General features: G+C 47.0%; 1 protein-coding gene across 1 annotated transcript in view; it reads left to right on the forward strand.

The window, feature by feature from the left end:
- Window positions 1-23,052, forward strand: part of ALG14 (ALG14 UDP-N-acetylglucosaminyltransferase subunit) — a 79,314-nt gene that overhangs the window by 54,504 nt on the left and 1,758 nt on the right. The gene's annotated exons all lie outside the window — the stretch shown is intronic.

The following is a 23,052-nucleotide window of genomic DNA, read 5'->3' on the forward strand; positions in this document are numbered from 1 at the left end:
GCACAAAAGTTGCAAAAATAGTAGAAAATTCCCATATATCATCCATCCACCTCTCACTACTATTAGTATCTTATGTAACTGTAGTACAGTTATCAAAACCAAGATGTTAACACTGGTATGATAGCTATTAACCAAATTACAGCCTTTATTTGGATTTTGCCAGTTTTTCCATCATTGTACCTTTTCTGTTCAGGATCCAATCTGGGATTCCACATTGCAGTTACTCATCAGGTCTCCATAGTCTCCTCTAATCTGTGACATTTCTCTAGTCTTTCCTTGTGTTTCATAACCTTTACACTTTAGAAGCAAACTGATTATTTTGCATACACAGACTACAATTACATGATCACATAGTGGGATTCATTCTTTATTTCTGAATGAAAATTTGAGTTTTCTAAAGAAGACTATATTTCGTGTTTGTTGGTGTTTACATTTTAGCAAATTGCACTTTTTGTGACTTCTTACCTTTTTAGGGATCTGTAGTTATTTGGAAATTCTTCCTTCACTACAAGAAAATGGTATATCCTCTGTTCTGTTTCCTACAGCAGTCTTTCTGTCTCCAGTAATGATATGTGAAGTATTAATGTGAGGAATAACTTATTTATTGCAGAATATAGTTCCTAAATTAATATTTTTATAAGTTATCATTAAAGCCTTATATAGGTTCCTCATAAAGTTAAATGTAGAATTACTGTCTGACCCACCAATTTCACTCTGAGTTTTACCCAAAATAATTGAAGAAGAGACTCAAATAGGTACTACTACACCAGTGCTCATAGCACACTAATCAAAAGGTGAAAGCAACCCAGGTGTCCATCAACAGATGAATGGATAACCAAATGTGGTCTGTACATACAGTGGAATATTATTCAGCCATTAAAAGGAGTAAAATTCTGATACATGCTACAACAGCTATACTTGAAAACATTATGCTAAATGAAATAAGCCGGGCCAAAAAAAATAACAGATATTGTTTAACTCCAGTTACACGAAGTACCTAGAACAGGCAAATTCATAGAGAGTAGAATAGAGACTAGCGAGGGCTGGGAGGAAGGGATAATGGGGAGTTACTGTTTAATGGGTACAGAGTTTCTGGTGTGATGAAAAGGTTCTAGAGGTGGTTAGTGGTTGTGATTGTACAACATGGTAAATGTACTCAATGACACTGAATTGTACACTTAAAAATGATTAAAAGGGTAAATTTTATCTTACATATATTACTACAGTTTTTTAAAAGCCTTATCCAATTGTAGCTCTCTTTCCCACCCCCATTTATTGGATTATCTTAATCCAATATATAGGTTTTTCCGTATTTCACAGATTAAAATTTTTCTGAGAAGCCTTAAGTGGTATTATCAGAGTAAAGCTGACATTAGGAAAACTGTATTTCATCTATCACTAGAAGTTTGAAAAAGTTTCATCTCGAATTTATTTGCACATGAATAAAATAAACTCTGATACTACTATTTGATTAGTTGTGAAGCTCAGTAATAGTAAAACATGAGCTCGTTCTCACTCGAGGCTCATTTTACCCTCTTGGCTTGGGTGTGTGATGGACAGTCAATGAAGTTCAGCCCCTGAACGATCTGCCTGCAGAACGCGCCGCTCGCCTTCATCAAACCTCCTGACGTTATGCCTCGGATTCTCCGGAAGTAAGAGCAGTGCAGGTACCTGCTTACCTGTGGGGAGTCTCGGGCTGGGGCCGTGCACATTCACGAGCTCCAGACTCATGACACCACTTGCTAGCTCGTTCGGTGTCACGATTGGCAGCACCATCAAGAAGCGATTCTCCAGAGAAAGGAATACTGAGCGGAGCAGACAGGTGACTGCCACCAGGTCACTTCATTCACCCTTTCAGCAAGTGTTTACTGAGCAGCTGTTCTGTGCTAGCACTGTTCTGAGGGCTTGGGGTACACCAACTAACAAAACAGACAAATAACCCACTCTCACATAGTTTACCTTTGGGCTAGTCTGTTCAGCCGCACAGGCACGTTGGCACCTGGGCAGTCAGCAGATGTGGCACAGAGCGCTTACACTTCTGAGACCAGCCGGTCCCCTATTGGTTGGTTAGTTAGTTGAGGTCTTCACCTTCAGGGTAGATAGCAGGCTAGTATTTGTGTCAGAGTGGTGTTCTGCGGAGTTCTGCTGTCGCTTGCAAAGATTCAGACCAGTGGAAGGTGTCACTGTGGTTCGAGAGCCCTTAGCATCTAGAAGGGGAGATGAACTGGTTCTGTTTCAGTCCCAGGGGACAGCATATTGGCAACAGCCAGTCAAGTTTTTGCAGGGTTTCAGTCTCGGACCAACATAGGATGAAAAACCAGGAGCCTGGATGGAATTATGCATGGTGGGGCGCAAGCTGAGGCTCTCTAGACACACAGGAATGCAGGGGCTTTCCACACACACATCAGATCCATGCTTATCGCAGAAGCATTAATTCCAGTTCACAGGCCAAACCTCTGGGAAGGGTGGTATACTTGCCAGTACTGGTTAGATCAACTTGGGACATGGGCAAAGAAATGACTGTAGGATGGTGGTAAACAGAAGCTACCAGCAAATAAAAGTAATTGTTAGTGTTTATTAGCCAGGCCCACATTTTCATTTAATCCTCAGAAACAAACTAGGGAGGAACTGAAAAAAAAGCTCTTTGAGATCAGAACTCTGAATGAGACAGTTTTTAAAAATCAGATTTAACTTGCTTAACAAAAAAGGAAAATTTTTCAGTACTGGCAATACAATATGATGACGACAGATCTCCTCTGCTGCCTCCTCCTTCCCGATCTCACTGTGTGGAGCAGTAACAGTTTCCCCTTTTGGGGGGATATTAGGAAATACAGCCATGTATCTCAGCGCTGGAAACCACATTCAGTTCTAGGCACCACAGTTTTAAAGGGCCACTGACAAATTGGAGCACGTTCAGAGGAAAATGACCCAGATGGTAAGGGAATATGAAACCGAGTTATATGAGAAACAGCTGGAGGAAGTAGGGAGATTTACCCTAAAGGAGAGGAGATTAAGCAGAAAGCATTACAGAGACCACAGTTGTCAGGTTCTGGACGAGACACCATGGGCCCAGGCTTCCTCATGCTCTGCCCACTGGAGCCTCCCAGAACAGGGGCTGTGGTGGGCGTGGGAAGGACATCGAAAAGAAGTTGATGAAAATCAAAGCCATGTCGAGAAGAATGGCCCTCGTTGGAGGCAGATGCCAAGGCCTACATCTCTCGGACTGTTCTAGCAGAGGGTGTCCTGCGGCTAGCGACGTCTCTTCCCCTCACTCGCCCTTGGCACTTTCACTCTCCGAGGCGCTGCCGTGGTTTCCCGTGCACCCTAGTCCCATTTATATGTGTGTGTCTCACGCTAGTGAGTCTCAACCCTTTCATCCTAGCGTGTTCTTTTATAACAGCTGTATTGTAACATGCCCTTTCCCATCCTGAAATGAAATTCATGGTCAACATGGCCCACCTGTGCAGTGCTTAAGTCCGAAAATACAACAGAGTGCCCTAGTTGCAATTAAAGAGAGAAAGAAAAAAGGAATCTGTGATCAAGTTACATGTTTTACAGTAGCCCCAGGTAGGACCCCCCCCCAGGAGACAAGTGAAGCAGGTCGCTCTGGACGTGGGGGCAGCCTGGCGGGGACAGCTGCAGCGCGGTCTGGGGGACTGTATTTGTGACTCCACAGCGGGTGGGTTGCTGCCCATGATGTAACAGTCTTTTTCTTTTCTTTTTTTTTTTTTTTTTGATTTATAACTTATTTTAAACTATATAGCATAAAATGTATCATTTAATCAAGTGTACAGTTCTGTGGCATTAAGTACATTCACGTGGCTATGCAATCACCACCTTCCATCGCCACAACTTTTTCATCTCCCCAACTCATGATGTAATTTTCTTAAGTAGTAAACAGGTCTTGGTAAAGGTCCAGACAAAGTACAGTCTTCCTTCAATTTCCATGGCAGTTCTGTCGGAGGAAATTCAGTGTGTATATAAAACATGCAAAGAAGATTTTTGTCTTTCTATGTAAAACAGAATTGGGTTCTCAGCTAATTATAAATTACAAATGGACTGTCACTCAGGGGATGGCAAGTGGGCTACAGGGTACTGCTTTGTTGTGTGAACCAGTCCCCAGTGTTGCTGTTCCCACAGCCCATCCACTAAGTGCAGACAGCACCGGTCCGGCACTGTAACAACCCGCAATGACCCTCCGCGTTCCCTGAGACGCGGCCGCTGTGGGGAGCCAGACTGGTGTCGTGCATGAACTCCGAGGAGGCAAGGCTCCGTTTTGTTCTCTTTCACCGTCCTTAGTACGTGTATGAAAGGCACCCAGTGTTTGTTAGAGAATGTAGGAGAGAGGATGCCCAGATACCCCCACACACCTGTAACTCAGCTCATGCAAAACTGACCTCAGGTATCGTCTTCCTCCTCTCTAACCCGCTCCTCAGTCCGTCTTACCACCTTCATTCTCAGGCTTTACAGCAGTCTATAGAGCTAGCAGCCGTGGAATCATCTCCCTCACTGTGCACATCCTGTAGGTCATGGACCATCACCTCTGCGTCTCCTAACTCTGGCATTCTCCGTTTCCCCTGCTCCGACCTCCCTTTATAGCTTCACGGAGGCGATTATAAGATCCTTGTTTCCTGGCCTCCATGGTCATCCTCCTTCAGATACACAGTGAACTCTGCACAGACGTGCAAGCCCTCCGTGCTTTAGTATTGTAGCTCCCTGTGCCTAGAGTAGTCGTTACCTTTTTCACCTGGAAGAACTCCTCCTCGTGCATCAAGACTTAGCTTAACTGTCTCCTACTTGGGTCCCAGACCAGAAACAGGATTACTCAATCTGTGTCTCTGTTCATCTTTGTTGTGTCCTTCCTTGCGTTAAACTTTATTTGTTCATGTGCCTGTGGTCTCTGCCAGACAGGGTTCCTGGAGTGGAAGTTAAGTGCTCAGGCTTTGGAGTCAGTGGCTAGAGTTTGAATCCTACATGATTTAGCAGTCCTATGGTCTTTGGCAGAGTCCTTAGTCTCTGGAAGCCCCAGTTGTCTTATCTGTAAAATGGGAATAATATGCTGCTTATAAAGTAATTAAAACAAAACTTGAAATGTTAATTATGTCCATCGGTTTTGTGTCTGTCCAGCACCTCCTCGGAAGCATAATGGAGAAGGTGTTTACCAACTGTTTTGAATGAAGGAAGGAAGGACTGCTGATCTTGTCAAATGCAGAGATTTTATTATTTAGTCACGTTAAAACGGATGTTATATTTGGCAGTTAGAGCCAATTCTGTCATGCATAAATTTATCCATGGAAAATATTCTTAAAAGAAAAAAGGGATCAGTTCTCCCCTCCCCCACCTTCTTTAGGTGCATAAAAAGCACTCATTCTGAAACATTAACATAAAAACCCTTGGGCTGGTAAAGTCCATGCCCACTATGGAAAATTATGTGCCCCAAAACTCCTGTGTTTTGGATTTTTGACTTGTATTTCCCAAAATGTGAAGTGTGGGGAATGTCACCTTTCTCTTATTCATCTGAGCAGTTAAGACCAGCGAGTGTCCCGGTGTGGTTGAAAATAGACCCAGTGACTGTCCTGTACTTGCCTCACCTTCAGTACAAAAGACATGTGCGTGTTCAGCTTATAATTCAATTGTTTGCTTTTAAAAGTCTTAAGGGCTGTTTGCAGTATAAAACTAAATCCTAAATTTTAAAAACTTCCATAGCTAATTCTCTGCTCAGTGTTGAAAGCCGGACATTTAATCTCGGTGAACTGGAGCTCTCTGATTTCACTGTTTGCAGCTAGTAAATGTCACTCTACACATTGTTGCTTTCACTCACACTTAAGCACTTTTATCTGCAGTGGGTGCAGTGTGTCAGAGAATTCTTTGTGTGCTGCTCTAGTGAGGGGAAGAAAAGACTAAGCCCGGCCTTTAAACAGACTGAAAAAAAACTGCTGGGAAGACAGCGATGACCCTGTTTTTATATGGTGTTTGTGACCACACAACCCTGAGTTCTACCAGATACTCTTCAAAAGCAACTATATTAGCTCAGTCAGAACAGGGTCCCCGCTGAGCTCATACCCAGTTGCCAGCCAAGCAGCTCCCCTCTCTTTTGTGACCGGAGGGGGATCGGTGGGGAGAAGGCGTGGAAGATGTTGTCATTCCTTTAATTTCGCTTTTGCCTGCTGGAGGAATCTTGTCATCCTCTGGCTCTCCAAACTGTTTTCAACCTGGCTGTTTGACTTCTTGGTTCCTGAAGGCTGCTGGCACCCAGACCAGCCCTCCCTTTTCATCATCCTGATGTGAAATGGAAAATCAGTTTGGGGCTATTTTCATAGCAAGAGATTTCCTCCTGTTCTTTTTTATCTGTCTCTGCTTTCTACTCTTTGTTCAGACATATTTTTATTTCCCGTCTCTGCAGCCTTTAGTTCTCCTGGGATTTTTCTGTTCATTCTTCCTTCCCCTGCCTCCTCCCCACCCCCCACCCCCTGCATCCCTGCCGGCCTTTCTCCTCTTGGTCCCCAGGCCCTTGCCCTGCCCCTTTTGTGCACATCCTGCTTCCTGCTTGACTGCCTGCCTTTGTCCTCCCCCGCCTGTCACAGGCACTGCTGGAGCCACCTCCAGTGCTTCCCCCATCCCCCAAGTCCTGCTCCACCTGCCTGGAGGCACAGCCAGTACCGCTGGTCCCTAGTCCTAGTAGAGAACTAGGTCGTCAGTTGGGCTCTTAGGCAGGCATGTGTTTTCAGGATAGTTGTGGCCCACACCAGCTTCTGTTTCCAGTTTCCTGGCAACCAGGCTGAAGTATGAGTCGAAGTCTGGAGCTAGAGCATCTGCAAAAAGCACTGAGGTGGAATTGTAGGAAACGCTGGGCTTTCCTGTCGGACGTGGATTCAAGTCTCTGCTCGGTTGCTTATCAGCTGTGTGGCCTGGGACAAATGCATTCTTTTCATGTAACATGTATTTATTGAGTACCTATTATGTGCCTTGTATTTGGCTTTTAGGGAGCCGGTTTATGGACCTCTGTGTTCTCCTCTAATGTTCCCAACCAGCTGAGAAATAAGCAAATAGAAATGAAAATATTAGTGTGATCCATTGATAAAAGCCAGAGTGGAGGGTGTGGCTACTGTGTGCAGCCACCGCGGGTTTACTTCTCTTTTCAGTTGGACGACTGGCTGCCTCTCTTCTCTGCTCAGCACACAAGCCAGGCATGGGGTAGATGCTGGAGACAGACCAGGTGAAAGAAGAGAGTGAGAAAGCCGCGGGGGCCTGGCAGAGCCGCACGTCCTCAGTCTGTTCTCCTCAGTTCCCCGCGGGCAGGGCTGAGAGAGAAGAGACCTCACTCGGCCCTCCTGGGACCTGGGCGCTCCCTTCCCTCCGGGGAAGCAGGGGGAGTTGAGTGTTGTCCTAACTGAAAGCCAGCGATCACCCTCGTGGGCAAAATAAATACTGCTAGTCTGTTTCCTCGCCTGTAAACTATGAAGAGTCAGCCTTCCCTCTTCTTGTGGCTCTGGAGGCTAAAACAAAACCAGCTGCTGCTTACAAAGAACACGAGTCCCTGTTCACTGCCATTCTTTGACCAGGACCAGCCTAGGGTGGACCTGGTCCTTCGGGGACTTGGAGTGTCTCTGCCTTCCCGTTCTCTTCTCATTTTGAGTCCGAGTTTGGTCATTTTTCTCCTTCTCATTCCTGTTTAGAGGGGAAAAAAAAGTGGGAATGCTGGTCCTAAAGCTTCTGATTCCCAGTGAGCACACTGGGCAGATCTTTTCCAGTCCTTGCATCCATGTGTTACACAACTCATTAATTTGGACAAAGAAAGCACTTGGGACAACTAAGTCTACTTGAGAACTAAAAACTGGTCGTACCTGAAGGGTCACCAGAGCACAGCACAAGGCTGCAAGCACGCGTTAGGACACGAGGGACGTGTGTCTTGATTCCTCGCGTTTACTGCTGTTCTGTTAACCTGAGCCATACTCGCGAGTGTCTCTGCTACCACAGAAAGTAATTCAGACGAGCCTTGCAACCACAACGGTGAAGAAAAGCAGTACAGCTACTGGGTTTTAAGAAACCCTTTAATTCACCAGTGCTTGGACTTCAGTTTGAGGGCAGCAGGAAGCCACTGATGATTAAGTGCTGACATGGTCAGATTTGTGTTTAGGGGAAGGTCATGTAGCAGCACTGAGAGGAAAGGGAGGAGGGGGTGAGGCTGGGGGAGGGGAGATGCCCCCACCACACCGTGGAGGTCAAGAACAGTGCGCATCTCTAAGAGGCTTTAGGAGTAGAACTGACAGGGTTTGGGTGAGAAGGGGAAAGGAAGAAATATATCTGGTAAGAGGACTGTTTTCTCAAGTTAAAATAATAAGATTTCAAATGGCGGTGCTGCCAGAGGCCCTTCCCCAGCAGGATTAGAGGGTTAACTTGGGGAATCTGGCCTGAGAGAGACACTGGAGCCGAAGGAGAGATGGGCTGGACCAGTCCCCCGGGAGAGAGCTGGAGAGGGGGCCCTCCAGCGTGTTAAAGCTGCAGGTGCGGCGTAACACTGAGATGTGCCTGCCACTGACGGGAAAGAGAGGGGAGGGAAAAGGAGGACAGAAAAGGAAATAGGTCAGCGTGTGGAGCACTCTGGGGGACCGCTTTCAAGAATGCCATGATGAGGCAGGTTCTGCCGCCTCAGGCATAATTGCGTCTAACCAGTCACGTGACAAAACACATGAAGCCTCCTTTCAGTTTTTCTAAAAAATCTAGCAGAAGATCTAGCAGAAGTGCCTAAGTAGATACGAAGCTAGATGGGTTTGTATTATGAGCTACATCTTTATTTTCTTTGGGTTTTTATATCGCATTCTTTCATTGGGCGGGATGGACGGCATTCAGTGCCTAGGACAGGCTCTCTCCTTGCAGTCTGCTTTTATAGGATGTTACAGAACTTTGCGATTTTAAAACAAGGATCTAAAAACAGTGAACAAGAAAAGATCAGACCAGTGAATACTTTAGCCAGGTGGAAGGGGAAGGAGGAGGGAAGGACTTCACGGCTTCAGAACAGACCGTGGTGCTCCTCTCTCCCCCTTCTGTTTCCATAGCTTGCCTGACGGTTTGTATTAATTGGACGTAGCACTCTGTGCCCCTCGTAACCGAGCAGTGTTGGGCGTATCAGTGGGGAACATGCACTTCAAGTTTTATAAAGGATTACATAAAACAATGAGAAAATATTTTCTCCATCTGTTTAAAGACTAAAGCTTTTCCCTCCATTTCACCGTTTTTAAAGACTCATTATTGGAGCGGGGAGTCGTTAATGACATACTGTAAAAGGGTTTTGTTCAGATTTGGAGAGGGGATGTATGCCATTGTTTTTTCTGAGGTATCTTGTGATATTAAACTGACCAACAGTGAATCAGCAGTTTCTGCTGGTTCCCCCTGGCTTTTTTTTTTTTTTAGTTTATTCAGGAAAAGCAGAAGAATTGCACCCCTAAGACTTCTGGTGTGCACCTGTTTTATGCAAAATGCTTGAAAGGGACTGAATGCAATGCCACGTTTCGAGATTGTAGGCTCCCCAGTGGCTTGCTTATCTTCCCAGGACCGAGTGCCGAGAAAAATGCCAGGCGTCATTGTAATACCTGTTGACCTTAAACAAATAGACTGCCAGGTATTTCTCCAGCAAAAAATGAGTTTACTTGGGATCAGCAAAGAATTGCAGTGTGAGATATGCAAGTCCCTGCCACCAGGGCAGAAGGAGAGGAAAAGTTGGGGTTTTTTTGTTTTTTGTTTTGTTTTTTTAATGGAGGTACTGAGTTTGAACCCAGGACCTCGTGCATCCTAAGGATGTGATCTACCACTGAGCTATACCCTCCCTGAGAGAAGAACTCTTTTAACTAGGGAAAAAGGAAGCTGGAGAGCTGTAGTAAACAAAAGGTCCATCGGAGGAATTGAGAGTTCGAAGAATAGTGGTTTTTGACTGGCTGAGCTGTGAGCGCTTGCCAGGCAAGAAGAGGAATCTTTTTTCTTCCTGTTGGGCTCTGCCATTGTCTCACGTAGGGCGTGAGAGCCTTCTGGCCTCCCAACTCAATTTTAATTGAGTTTCTCTTTATTAACTGTCACATACCTTACACGTGTTAACTCGTTCAATCCTTACAACAACCCTGTGCCATTTTTATTCATTTTTACAAGCCTTACACAAGTATTAACTTGTTTCATCCTTACAACAACCCTATTCCATTTTTCTCCCCATTTGCAGATAGGATAACTGAGGCATAACGGAAAAAAATTGACTTGCCTAAAGTCTAACAGCCACTAAGTGGCAGAAACAGGATCCAAACCCAGATAGCCTGAGACGACAGCCTCTCTACTGTAGTCATTATAGTGTGCCACCCTTCTGCTCGGGACACAACTGCTGAATTTATGAGTAAACTTCCTAAGAGAGTCACACAGATGAGACAACCCAGAGTGATGGGCTCGTGGTCGTTACTAGAATTACAACATGGATGTTTAAACACATTTGATTATAATTGACATCAGGCTTAAAGTTAGTATCTGTCACATGTGTGAGTGCCCTGCTCCAATTCCCCTCCAGAATTCCTCTTGCCAACATTTCCCCGGACCAGAGGGAGCCTGGTTTTGTTTTTGCACCAGCTCTCCGTTTCAAAGACTCAAACAGCGGTGGGCGGGCGGGGGGGGGGGGTGCTGAATGGCATTAGACAGCCGGTGGGGGTAGGAGTCACGAGTGACAATGACCGAGTGGCATGAAAGGCTGCACGGCTCTTACTCTCCCTGGAAACGCGCCGTCACACTCAGGAAGTATGATTTAATCCTCGTGAAGATAATTCCATTTTACACCCTAGAATGGACTGTCCCTTGAACAGAATTTTATTTTCAGTCTGTCCCTGGGCAGCCCTACCAGTAAGCAGCTCGGTGTACACTGTTTGTCCTGTTAGCTGAACTGTACAGAAAGACAGAGGTTGATCCTCCCACCATCCCACCTCTTTTTCCCTTGAAAGGCCCTTGAAGGAGGGCCTGAGAGCCCGCTGCCCCCACAGAAGACGCCTGGACCGCGGCCCAGCGGCACCCTCGGCGGGCTCTGTGGGAGGAGGGAGGCCTGCACTTCAGTCAATAGGGCCGCTGTTGATCCTGAAAGAACATCAGCCACGCAGATGACACGGGGATTCTGTTCCTCCTTCAGCTCTAAGACCCGTCTTTTGGTCTTTGTCGTGAGGCAGTCTTAGGCAGAGAGACTAAAAAAATAACCGCAAATACGCCTAAGAGACTTGCTGAGTTCTTAGTCCTGTACAGACTTTACCTCACTTCGTCCTCACTATAACGCTACGTGGAAAGCACTGCTTGAATCCCCATTTTGCAGATGAGGAAACTGAGGCACAGAGAGGTGAAGTAACTACCCCGAGGTCACGCAGGTAGTACGTGGTGGTACCAGGATTCACTCCCAGGTGTTCTGGCTCCAGGGTCCTTTTCACTACTGCCCTTTACCTGGACTTTCAGTGCCTCAAACATACCCCATCTTGTTTACAGTTAGACAGAAACTTGTCTCAAGAAACAGGGGGCTCCATATTTGAATTAGAAAACCTGGAGCTTTGGTATCCCGTCCATAGTGGCTAAGAATCTCGTCTTAACAAAATTTGGCTTTTGGTCAGGAAAGATGTTTCCCAGATTCCCTGCTGGATTAAAACCTGATGCCCTGCCCTTAAGATGCCTCTGGCGGAGGACTCACTCTGATGCTGCCGACAGACTGGCCCCACCAATGCGGCCCTGCTTGTCCAGCCCTCCTGTCCCCAAAAACCCAGACCATGATGCCAGGAAGCATGAGGCAAACCCTTCCCTAGGCCTGCAGAGCTGCTCCTTCAGCACAGTTGGGATGGGGCCCCTTGCCAGCTAAGAGGCCTTTGAGTGGCATAAGATATGCCGCCTTGCCCCTCCCTGTTACTGTCCCTTTCTGTCCTCCAACCCCTCAGGGCCAACTCTGTAACCTGTACTTCACCCTCAGAATGTTGTCAGCTAGTCATTTTTAAAGCATTCACAGATATTTAAGGAGCTAACTTCCAGTCCTTAAGAGAGGACCCCTCCCAGGGATGTGTGCTCTCCGAGAGATGATGCCTGAGTCTAGCCCGCGGGGCCGAGTAGGGGCGTCCTGCGGAGAGCCTCAGTTTCTGGCAGTTCTCACTGCTGTTGGGGACCTCAGGCTCACTGGAAAGCTCTTCCGGCCGAGTTCAGCGGGGCTGCTTGTCCCCAGAGTGATTTGGAGCAGGACGAGTGAGAGACTGGCCTTTGGTGGCTCCCCAGCCCCCACGTTTCCAGCCCCCCACTGCTTTCTCCTTAGCGCACCCAGACCCGTTTAGCAGGAATGAATGTGTATGAGGCGCCACTTCTGAAGCTTACCAGCCCCTTTCCTGTGAGCAGAGCGCAGAGGTTTCCAGATTTGTACCAGCATCGCCTGGGAGCTTGTTTAAAATTCATATTCCTGGGCCCTGGACCCAGAGATTCTGATTTGGAAAGAATCTGCATCTTTGACAAGTACCGCTGAGTGAATGTGAAATACTTACATGGAGTCCCTTCTCTAACTGCTGGTTTAAGGGGTCCTCTCTGAACACAAGTGGGACCAACCCACTGCTTCTCTCAGTTCCTACCAATGCTCCTGTGTGTCAGTCTATAAGAAGAGAGAGTGGTTCGTACAGCCAAACACATCTAGCAAAACGCAGCTAAACTCAAAGTCAGTAAAAAAACCTCCAGAACACAGCCTGATTCTGACAAGCTCATTCGGCTTCTGCAAGTTACTGATGGAGTCAGGTGCACAGTGCTGGGCTTCTGATAAATGTGTGGTGGACAATTAACAGAAAACCCCTTCTGAATGCCCGAATGCATGGGGTAAAGCACGTGTTCTTTGAAGAAACCTGACTGCGGATTTAAGGTGTGGAATCTAAGCTCGGTTCTGGAGTATGGTGTTCTTTAACCACAGCCAGGCACAGCTCCTTAATGCGTCTCAGTCTGTTGAACTCTGTCTTCTTGCCTCTGTTTCAGCATCTGTCTTTGAGTATATGTGATGTCTCTCTGTCTCTCTCTTATGCACATACACTCAGAAACTCATGTAAGTGTTTTTATGTAGCCTTTTGACTTTGAATTAAGGAATTAGATAATCCTCTATTTTAAAAAATCATAAGCCTTTTAACTAGATAATCCTCTATTTTAAAAAGTTATAAGCCTTTTTAAAATAATCTGTGTAAAGTATCTAAGGAAAACCACTGACTAGCTTTTGGTTCAGCAAGATAGAAAATTTATATGTAGGTACATGTAAAAAAAATTAGGGCAGGATCATGAAGAAATACCACTCACCCGCTTAGGAGAGGCCTTGACAGAAGCCAGGCTTATGTAATTGCTTTGAATTCGGGCCAAGTCTTCTTGTACAGAAAGGGCACTCCCTTTTCTTTTGAAAGTGTTAACCATTTCCCCCTCTTTGTGTCTACTGGAAAGCTTTCATAATCTATCTTAGTCCAATGGTGTATATAGGCTGCCACTGATTTCTCTAAGAAAGCTATAAAGTATTCATAACAGTTTCCAGAATTTGGCCTTCAGTCCAACTCCCTGTGTCGCTTCTGCCCAGGGCCTGCGTGGCCTTCGCCCCCCCGTCACGTAGTGCTGGACCTGGCTGGCAGGTGCAGGACTGGGATGGGGCCAGAAGAGCCTCAGGCTGCTTTTCTAAAGCTGGTTGAAGTCTAAGCTGTGTGAGCTTTCATAGGTCACTGTGTTTCTCTGGGCCTCAGTCTCCTTGTCCAACAAATGAGTGCAACGACACCCGCCTCAGGAGGCCGCTGGAAGGTTTAAGTGAGGTGATGGTGCAGAAGGCCGCCCCCAGGCTCGGTGCCCGTGAACGTCAGGTCTTCCCAGTCCTTCTGACGGGCACGGGTTGGCTCCTGAGACTGCATCTCGCTCTAACAACTGGTACATCCGGGAGAGCCACTGGCTACACAACGTGCGGAGAACAAAAGGGAAAAGTCCTGGGTTACCAGGATTCAGAGACCTCCGCAAAACATTTCAGGGGGTTGAAAATACAATGAAAACATACCAAAAAAGACCAAGAAGGCAGGAAGTCGTCACCTTGACCATTTGGCCCAGAGAACAGGAAAACCAAAAGATTCGGTTTCCTCAACTGAAGGGAGAATCAGCCAGGAAGGTCAAGAAAACAGTGCGTGCTTAGCCTGACAGTGATCCTTAGCGATGATGCGAAGTAGGCACAGCTTAGCAATTCAGATTTTTAAAAAATGTTTAAGTTGTTAATTTTATCTGTGTATTTATTTTTTATGATGGACTGGCAGGGCAAGGAAATAAAATGCCAGCCCGGTGTGGGCACTGGCGACCTCTGAGCTCCTTTGCCTCGTCTGCTCTTACGGCCGGAGGAGCCGCAGATGGAGTGCCCAGACTGCGTGGAGCCCTGGGGCTGCAGCCTCCTGGTAGCACGCGCTGAAACTACAGGCGGGCATCCCTTTTGTGGAGGGGAGGGCATCGGAGCCTGCTGTCTGTGTGTCTCTCACTGTTTAGCTTCTGCCCCTGTAGCTCAGCCCAAACCCAGCAAATCAGGGTGGTCACAGAAGGCTGGGAAGTGCGTTTCCCACACCAGGGCAGACTTGCCGACTCTTGTTTGGAAATGAACAAGATCGGGCTTATTCATCAGGTCATCGGCTCATTTACCATGTCAGGGCCACTGACTTCCGGGGCCATTTGGCCCCAGGCTGACAGGTGCACTCCTGCAGCTCCACAGAGCCAGAGCCGGGGCGCTCAGAACCCTTCGGTCATCTGCCATCCGGGGAAAAAGAGAAGGCACCCTTCCTGTTATCAGGCTCCTTCTGGAACTTTTGTTTTTTAACATAAGCATCATTTGGAATGGATCAGGCAGAGTAAAAAGTAGGACTAAAAGATGAAGAGACCAAAATGGGTGCTTGGGTTACTTTGTAAGGGACCCTCTGAAGGCAAGAACAGATCGCGCCAGCTCAGCGCCATGCCTGTGACAGAGTGAGGGGCCAGCCTGGGGCCACACAGTGCCCTTCAGAGTCTGGAAAATGCCACAAGCGTTCTACTTTAACTTTGGGAGGATTATAATAATGGCTACCGTTTACTGAATTTTTCCCACGGGCCAAGCAAGCCCTGTGTTAAATGCTTTACATGTATTCTTTTAGCTCCAAAGCAGGCTGTGAAGTAGATACTGTTTTCCCTGTGTTTGTGTTTGTTTCTGGTTGGATTAGCATTCCCCACCGACATTCTCTTCCTTACCATTACGCCCAGAGAAGACAGTACATTAGATCTTACAACCTCCTTCCCCAAAGGACCATTGGAACCAGTCTTATCTTGTCCTTTATATGTGTCTTTGTTTACCTTATTCACCATGAGAAGTTCAAGCCCCTGACACAGAGATTCCCCCGGACCTAACCGCTCTGTTAAGTTATCATCTGTCTCTAGTTCCCACGCCTCCCCAACCTGCCAAACCCTTTCACTGGCCGATTTGCGGTCCATCCACAAAATCTGCATCATCTTCTCTCCTGCCTCTTGTCCCAGTTACTGTCCAATTTACCCAGAATATCATACCACTTCATCAGTTATTGGCTCACAAGTCACTTCCCTCCCAGGTCTTCTCTGACCTCTACATCTCCGTGTTCTCTTCTCCTGTGTGTCTTCTCTCTTCATCTGTGGATTTGTTATCTTCTGTCTGCCCGCTGGAATATCAGCTTTGTGAAGGCAGGGATTTTTGTTCACTAATGTATCCCTATTACCCAGAACAGTACCAGGCATATTATTTTTGCTCTGTATTTCTTGACCAAATGAACCCATGAGTGAGGTAACTGAGACACAGACTGGATAAGCAGCTTGTCCCTGCTCACACTGCTGTTAAGCAGACAACCCAGATCTATGGGATTGCGAAGCCCTGGCCCCCAGCACCATGTTGTTCAGCCTCTTGATGGATTATGTGAATCCAACATGAGCAGGAATATTCTGGTGGGAATGGGAGTAAACAGTGTTGATGTGTCAGTATAAGGAACCCATCAGTTGGGCAGGATCTTGCAGGACCAAAGTTTACTGTTCTTTGATTACATTATATGATTATGTGATTTATAAGAAAAATACATGTTTTGTCATTCAGGTCAGCAGAATATATTTTTCATATGTATTTGGTTTTCGTCCATAAATCCTGACTCACAGCTCCTAAAACCCTTGGAGTTTCCTAAGAGATGAGAGCGATAAGGGTGTCTTTTGTTTAATTGGATGAGGTGACTTTTGGAAAGCACCTAAGGATAGGGGCTGGTTTCCAGTGGAGCCAACCATGTGATTAGAGGGTTGGAACTTCATTCCCACCCCCACCCATCCCCAGCCTCTGCCTCTGGGGTGGGGAGAGGGCCTGGGGTTGAATCAGTCACCAATGGCCAGTAATTTAATCAATCGTGACTATGTAATGAAGCCACCATAAAAACCTAAGAGGACAGCGTTGGGAAAGTTTCCAGGTTGGTGAGCACGTGGAGGCTTAGGGAGAATGGCACACACTCTGAGAGGGCGTGGAAGCTCCACACCCTTGCCCATACCCTGCCCTGGTCTATTTCTTTCTCTGGCTGTTGATTCGTATCTTTAATATCCTTTCTAATAAATCCATTAAACTAGTAAGAAACTAGCTCAGGGTTTTCCTGAGTTCTGTGAGCCATTCTAGCAAATTAATCAAACTTGAGGAGTGGGTCATGGGAACCTGACTTATAGCCTGTCAGTCAGAAGTGCAGGTAACAACCTGGGCTTGTGACAAGCATGTGGAGTGGAGGGCGGTCTTTGGGACTAAGCCATTCACCTGTGGAATCCGGGTAGATAGTGTCAGAATTGAGTTAGTAGAATGGTCCCTGGTGTCTGGAGCATTATGTGTTATGGGGAAGTCCACACACACACACACACACACACAGATACATACACACATACACACACATGTTGGAATTGGGTCCAGGAACCTGATTTACTTTGGGAACAGTTTTTTTGAGTTGTTACCAAGCAAAGTACAAGTAACTGATATTTGAAGAGCCAGCAATAAATTCAGTGTCTTTACAACGTAAGCCACTAGCCTAGATAAAAACAATTTATAACTTACTTACCTTTTTGTGATGGTTTAAAAGAAGATGAGGGCTATGCCTGGGTAAAGAGGAGTAGGGAAGTGGCCAGGTGGACTGGGACGTGTTCAAGCAGTGAAGCAGCTGATCCCTGTGTAGAAACACAGAGTGGAAGTGGTGATGTAATTGGAAAAGCAGGCCTCAAAATGCTGCACACACAATGATGACAACTCAAAATTCTGTGCGCCAGCAATAGAACGGTAAGAGACCCCGAAGTTCATGAATAGTTAGGATTTATTTGGTTATTTCCCCTGGGTCTGGATGGTTAGATGTTACTGTTTAAATATGACTGCTCAGTGATTAAATGTCCATAAAGAAAACTGCGGTGCAGCACGACGTGCGCCAGGCGACGCCGTCATCCCGGCCGCGGCGCGGCCATTCCCCCCGCTATCCGCCTCCGCCGAGCGCGACATTCGCTCGGGCTGCACCCCGCCCCCGCCCTCTGACGGTCGCCTCTCCGCGCTACAGACCACCTGCCTTTTCCTCCCTGCTCGCTTGACTACTCTCAGATGCTTCTGCATCCAGCTCTGTGAGACTTCAGCCCGTTGCTCTTGCGCCCCTCTTCCCTGGGACAGGGCCCGGGCGCCGCCTTCCCCTCGCTGGGGCGCTCCCCGCTCTCTGCCGCGCGGTCCGCGTCCCCGTTCCACTCTCTCTTCCTGCGCTCGCCCTCCAGCCCTCTGAGCCCTGCCTGAGGAAATCCTGTGACTGCCCTGGCACGATCCGTTCCTTCTGACTCTGCACCTGCTGCTCCCAAAGTCTTTGTTCTTGCCGTACCCATCAGGTTCTTGGTAATGAACCATAAAAATCCACTCCGGCTGATGAGACAGAAAAAGAATTCAGGCAGAGGCTGCTGAGAATGCTCAGAGTTACTGTGTGAATTAACGAAGTAGGATTAGAGAGCTCAAGGGGACGGGGTGGGAGCCCAGCAGCTAGAACTATGGCCGGAATTTCATGGCCTCAGAGCTGGTTTGGAGGGTAGGGGCCACTGCTGCCACCCCTGCCGGACAGTGAGCCCTGCGGCTGGCACCGCTGGTACCGGACGCCAGACTGCCAATGGCACCTCTGCCATCGGAACAGCCTCTCCTCTGGCCTTGCATCTCTGCACCGCTAGCTGCTGGACAGACCTGGGCAGAAACATCTGGCCAAGTCACCGGCCCAGCCATGCGCTGTAGAGGGGATCCAGAAAGGAGTACCTCACTTGTGCCGTGACAGATGGGCTCTGCCTGCTGCCGCAGCTCATACGGTGGGAAAGCACTCCATTTCCAGACAGGAACAAAACAAAGCAAAACAAAACAAAACGAAAGGCCTCATGGCCCATCCTGGATTCAGGACAGTTGTTTTATTAAACTTTCTACAGCTTCCTTAAGTCCTTGAAGCTGTTTCTTCTAACCTCTCAGCAAGAATTCTGGATCACAGTTCAATGCAAAACTAAAACTTTAGGGGTCACAGATTTATGTAAAAAGTATTCACAACAGCATGACTTAGGATAGCAAAAAAAAAAGTCAGCCTGAATTTCCAACAGCAAGGAACAGTTAGATGAATCATGAGATACCTACAGGATTAGATGTATGCAGTCATTAAAATCATGAATTTTTTAAACCTTTTACAACACACAAAAATATAACTGAAAAAAGCTTTACAGTATTTATATGTGAGCTCAGAATTACGCGTCTGCATATATGAATGTACTTCATAGTAAAATATAAACGTGTATCTGAAGGCATACACTGGGAGAGAATACGCCAAAATGTAGCAGGTTGATGACCTTAGAAGGATTACTTTCTTCTTTAAGCTTTGCTGTACTTTCCACATTGAGCTGGAAAGTTACAAATATTTAAAAGAAAATCTGTTGAGGGCGCCACCATTTTTACCCTTTGTCATGTCCTCCGAATGTACAGTGTTTCCCAAACCAATCTCAAACTAAATACTCTTGAATTCTTACTCTTTTCTCCTGGTGTTGGAAGAACTCACTTTTTGCTATGTAATCAGTCCCTCCTTCACCACCAGTTCATCGTCACACATCTTTATGTCACATACAGAGCCTTCACTCCATTCTATAAATCTTCCCTCCCTGTATTTTAGCCCAGTGAGTGACTAAAGTAGCCACCTCTGGGTTTCCATTGCTTTTAGCCAGATCTGAAAGTTTTGTCTCTGTCTCTATCTTTGTAGCTTTGTTGGGTGCAAGAAATAATGTTGATTATTTCATCATTTTTAACACTCTTTTGGGCATAGGCTAAGCCAAGTGACCTTGTGATTTCCTTATTTTCTGAAGTACGGAGGCGCGTTCTAAAGCACCTTACCTGGGAGGCTTCCTAGTCAGCCCACGCCTGAGCTCTTCTTCCCGTGTCTCCTGCCTCGTCCTGCACTCGGTGTTCACTCCCTTCCTCATCTCCCCGTTTACCCGTCTGCATAGTGGAACCAGCAGCCTGTACACGGAAGCGTAGTGGTGGACAGAACTGGTGACTTCCACAGAGACTACCTGCCTGAGCCAGCTCAGCGTTGACAGGGGGCTCGAGTTCTGCAGCTTCATCCTCGGCCCTGGACGCCCAGTGGAACCTTGCTTGCTGCTGTGTTCCTGCACCTCGTTAGCTTTCTCCAGCCTCCACCTCCACCAGCAAAAGGCTGTCCAAATGTCTGGCTTTCAAGCTAGTGCCTCCGAGGTGGACTCTACTTCTCTGTCCACTCTTTGCAGGTTGCAGCCCTAATCCGACTCTCCATCTGGCTTTCTGTCTCACCTGCATATGCTGTCTCTTGGATCGCTGTCAACTTCATGGTCTTGGACCCTTCAAACCAACCCAGGACCTTGGCAGGTCTCAGCCCATATTCTGCGTATGGGGTTCCTACAAGGCTCGGAGTTAAGTTCAGACTACCCAAGGTAGATATGTTCTTTCATGCAGGCTGATGTCCTGTCTCAGCTGACAGGGCTTAACCTGCAGTGACCCGAATCTACAGAACAATGGTCCTCCTGGAACTATTCTTGATCCGTGATCTGGCTCATCCACCCTCATGACTTCATATTTCTGCTAGCCCTGATCTCTTTCTGTTTTCCAGACCCATAACTTACATTATCTTTAGTGCATCTCTTGGCTTTCCTGCTCTCAGAGAAAGTTATTTATTGATTTGTTAATTCATCCAGCAGGCACGTATGAACACCTACTGGTTGGCGCTGCAGACAGTCAGAGACGAGTCAGGAAGTTAGACAAAATAAAGGGCTATGTCAGTTAGCATGCTTTTTATTGCTAGTGACAGACGTCCTGATTCAAACTGGCTTAAACAAAAGTGGAATGTATTCCCTCACATATCTGGCAAGTCTAGGGGCAGATCTGGTTTCCTTCAGGCACAGCTGGATTCGTGGATCTTAAATGCTACCTTTGGGACCTGGCCTGTCTTCATCGCTCAGCTCTGCTCTGCTCGGCGATGGCTTCATTCCCAGGCTGTCTACATGGTGGCAGGATAGATGTTGACAGTGCCAGGCCCACATTTCCCCGGGTTCCAGGACAGCAGAAGAGGCACCGCTCCCTCAGCAGCCCCACCAGATCCTGTGGGTTCTCCCTGGGTGCTGTGCTCTGCCCTGAACGAATGAGTTTCGCCAGGGAAATTCAATGCTCTGACTGGTCAGACTGGAGTCATAGGTCCTCTCCTTACATTTGAGCGTGGAGTCAACTCTGTTCAAGCGCTTAAGTTGCGAGCAAGGGATACAGTGGTTCCCCTGAGGACAAGGCGATGGACGTCGCATGGTTAAAAAAAAATTTCAGCTGCCAGTTACAGCCATTATGTTTATGAAAAGTGTATATGGTAAGTTACCGACAAGGTCAAGTCTGGCAAAGGGAGTGTTTTATTTTACTCGGTAGGTAATAAGCAAAGGACTTCCTCCTCTCAGCATCACTCCCTCCTTTCCTTCCTTCTTTTCCGCAGGACTGAGTGCCTGCTTTGTTCCAGGTGCAGTGTAGACTGTCTTAGAAGGGGACCCTGCTCGTAAGGAGCTTACAGAGTGTGAGGAAGAGAGATAGTAGGAGTGATGCACCCACGTTTACTGAGGACTTGTATTTTAAGAAACAGAAATGCAAAGAATACTTCTGTGTTTTTTAAAAAATTAAAAAGACAACTGCAACCCCGGCTGTCTCAAAACACTTCTGTTTTGTTCAGCGCTTGGAATAAGTCCCTCTGGTGTGCTTTGTTAAACAATGGAAACGCCATAGCCACAGTTTTTTAATTTTTTTGCGTAGGCTGCTGTAAAACTCAGACTTAAAACCTGTGCTTAATTAAAGGAAACTTCTCTTGGCCTAAGTTTTCCTTAAGATTCCTTTGCTTTTTTCTTCCCCCTTTTTTTAATATTTGGTTTAGGATTTTGTGGTTTTATCATACCTGGTACCTTTGTAGTGAGGTATTGAAAATAGAGATGCAACAGAGATAAACAGAATACCTTTCATTTCCACTTTTACCGTAACCGTCTCTGCTTCTGATCTGTGGCCGGTTGTTAATGCATCTCCCACCAGTGCCCAGTCGTTTCCCCTCCTGCATCTAGACATCATCAGTGCATTCACAGCTTGCGTGTAGCGGGCCGACCGGATACTGAAAGGAACACGTATTCCTTTTTTTAAGAAAGGCAACAAACATGAAAATGTGTTTGTGGCATTCAACATCCAACATGCAACCTTCATATTATTTTTTAGCTGTAGATTTATTCGGCTCTGTACTATGGAAAAGAGATTGAGAAAGGCAACACAGATAATCCAAGGATTAGAGATTACATGAACACAGAGGTTCTCAGCTGGAGGTCTGGCAATGCCTGGAGACGTTCTTGACCATCTTGGCTCCTGGAACCGTGTGGGTAGAGGTCAGAGATGCCGCCAAACATCCTACTACGCACAGAACTGCCCCCCGCCCCGAGGAATTATCCCGTCCAAAATGTCAGTAGTGCCGCTGTTGAGAAACCTTGCCTTGATTGGATTTTTAGAATTCTAAACCCTGAAAGGATTCAGAGTAAGCTTGTAATTTAGGCTTAAGACAAAACTGGAAACCAGTGAGACTCAGACAGTTGTAGCCTCCTGGAGCTGACAGGAAGTCCTCTCGTCTAGTCTTTGTTTCCCACGTACGGTAGCCAAGCCACACAGGAGAGGAGTGACCGGGGGCAGCAGAACGCTGCCTCCTGGACGTGTGAGCAGGCAACTACCCAACCTCTCTGTGCCTCCATTTCCTATTCTGCAAAGAGAGACACGAAGACTTGCCTCGGATGGCTGCTGTGAGGGTCAAGTGCAATGACACGTGAGATGGCCAGTGCAGAGCCCGGCCATGGCGAGGGGTTAGTACGTGGCGGAGGTGAGCGCCGAGGTGGTAGTTACTGTCACGTTGTTCGCGGGCACAGAGCTAGCTTGCGGCTTGGTTAGCCCTGTTCCCTGACTGCCTGTCCCATTTTCTTTCTCTTACGCTGCCTGGAGGGTCTGTGAAGCAAAGCCATAGGGGCCACTCAGTGCAGATTAAAGAGCACTGGCCTGGAGAGCAGCTGTGTAGCTGGTAATTCAGGAGAAAGTCTGGAAAGAAGTTCTTCACATAAGACAGGCAAGGGGGTTAAATTGTGGGCAGAATCTAAGGAAGACTAAAAAGGAAACAGGCTAGTCTCTCTGATCCCAAAACTCTGTGAGTGGTGCTCCAGGAAGGGCGGAGCTTAGATCAGATGACCTTTACCAAACCCTTATATCCCTCACTGTTCTTGCCGCCCCGACAGAAGTATGTCCGGGAGGGTCCCTGAAAGGCTGGGGTGCTTACAGCAGTATTCGGGGACCCTTTCAGCCCTAAGGTTTTCTGATGTCTGATAAGTCTGTGGGCCTGCTGCTGGAACGCTCATGTGACACTGTAGGTGATGCCCAGTGGGCACACAGACAACACAAATCTCTTGTTTTGTGATTTGTGGAGTAAAAACCGCTTTAGTGCGTTTTACTAATTCAGT

The sequence above is a fragment of the Vicugna pacos genome, chromosome 9 (genome assembly GCF_048564905.1).
Source record: "Vicugna pacos chromosome 9, VicPac4, whole genome shotgun sequence".
In the NCBI taxonomy this organism is placed as follows: Eukaryota; Metazoa; Chordata; class Mammalia; order Artiodactyla; family Camelidae; genus Vicugna; species Vicugna pacos.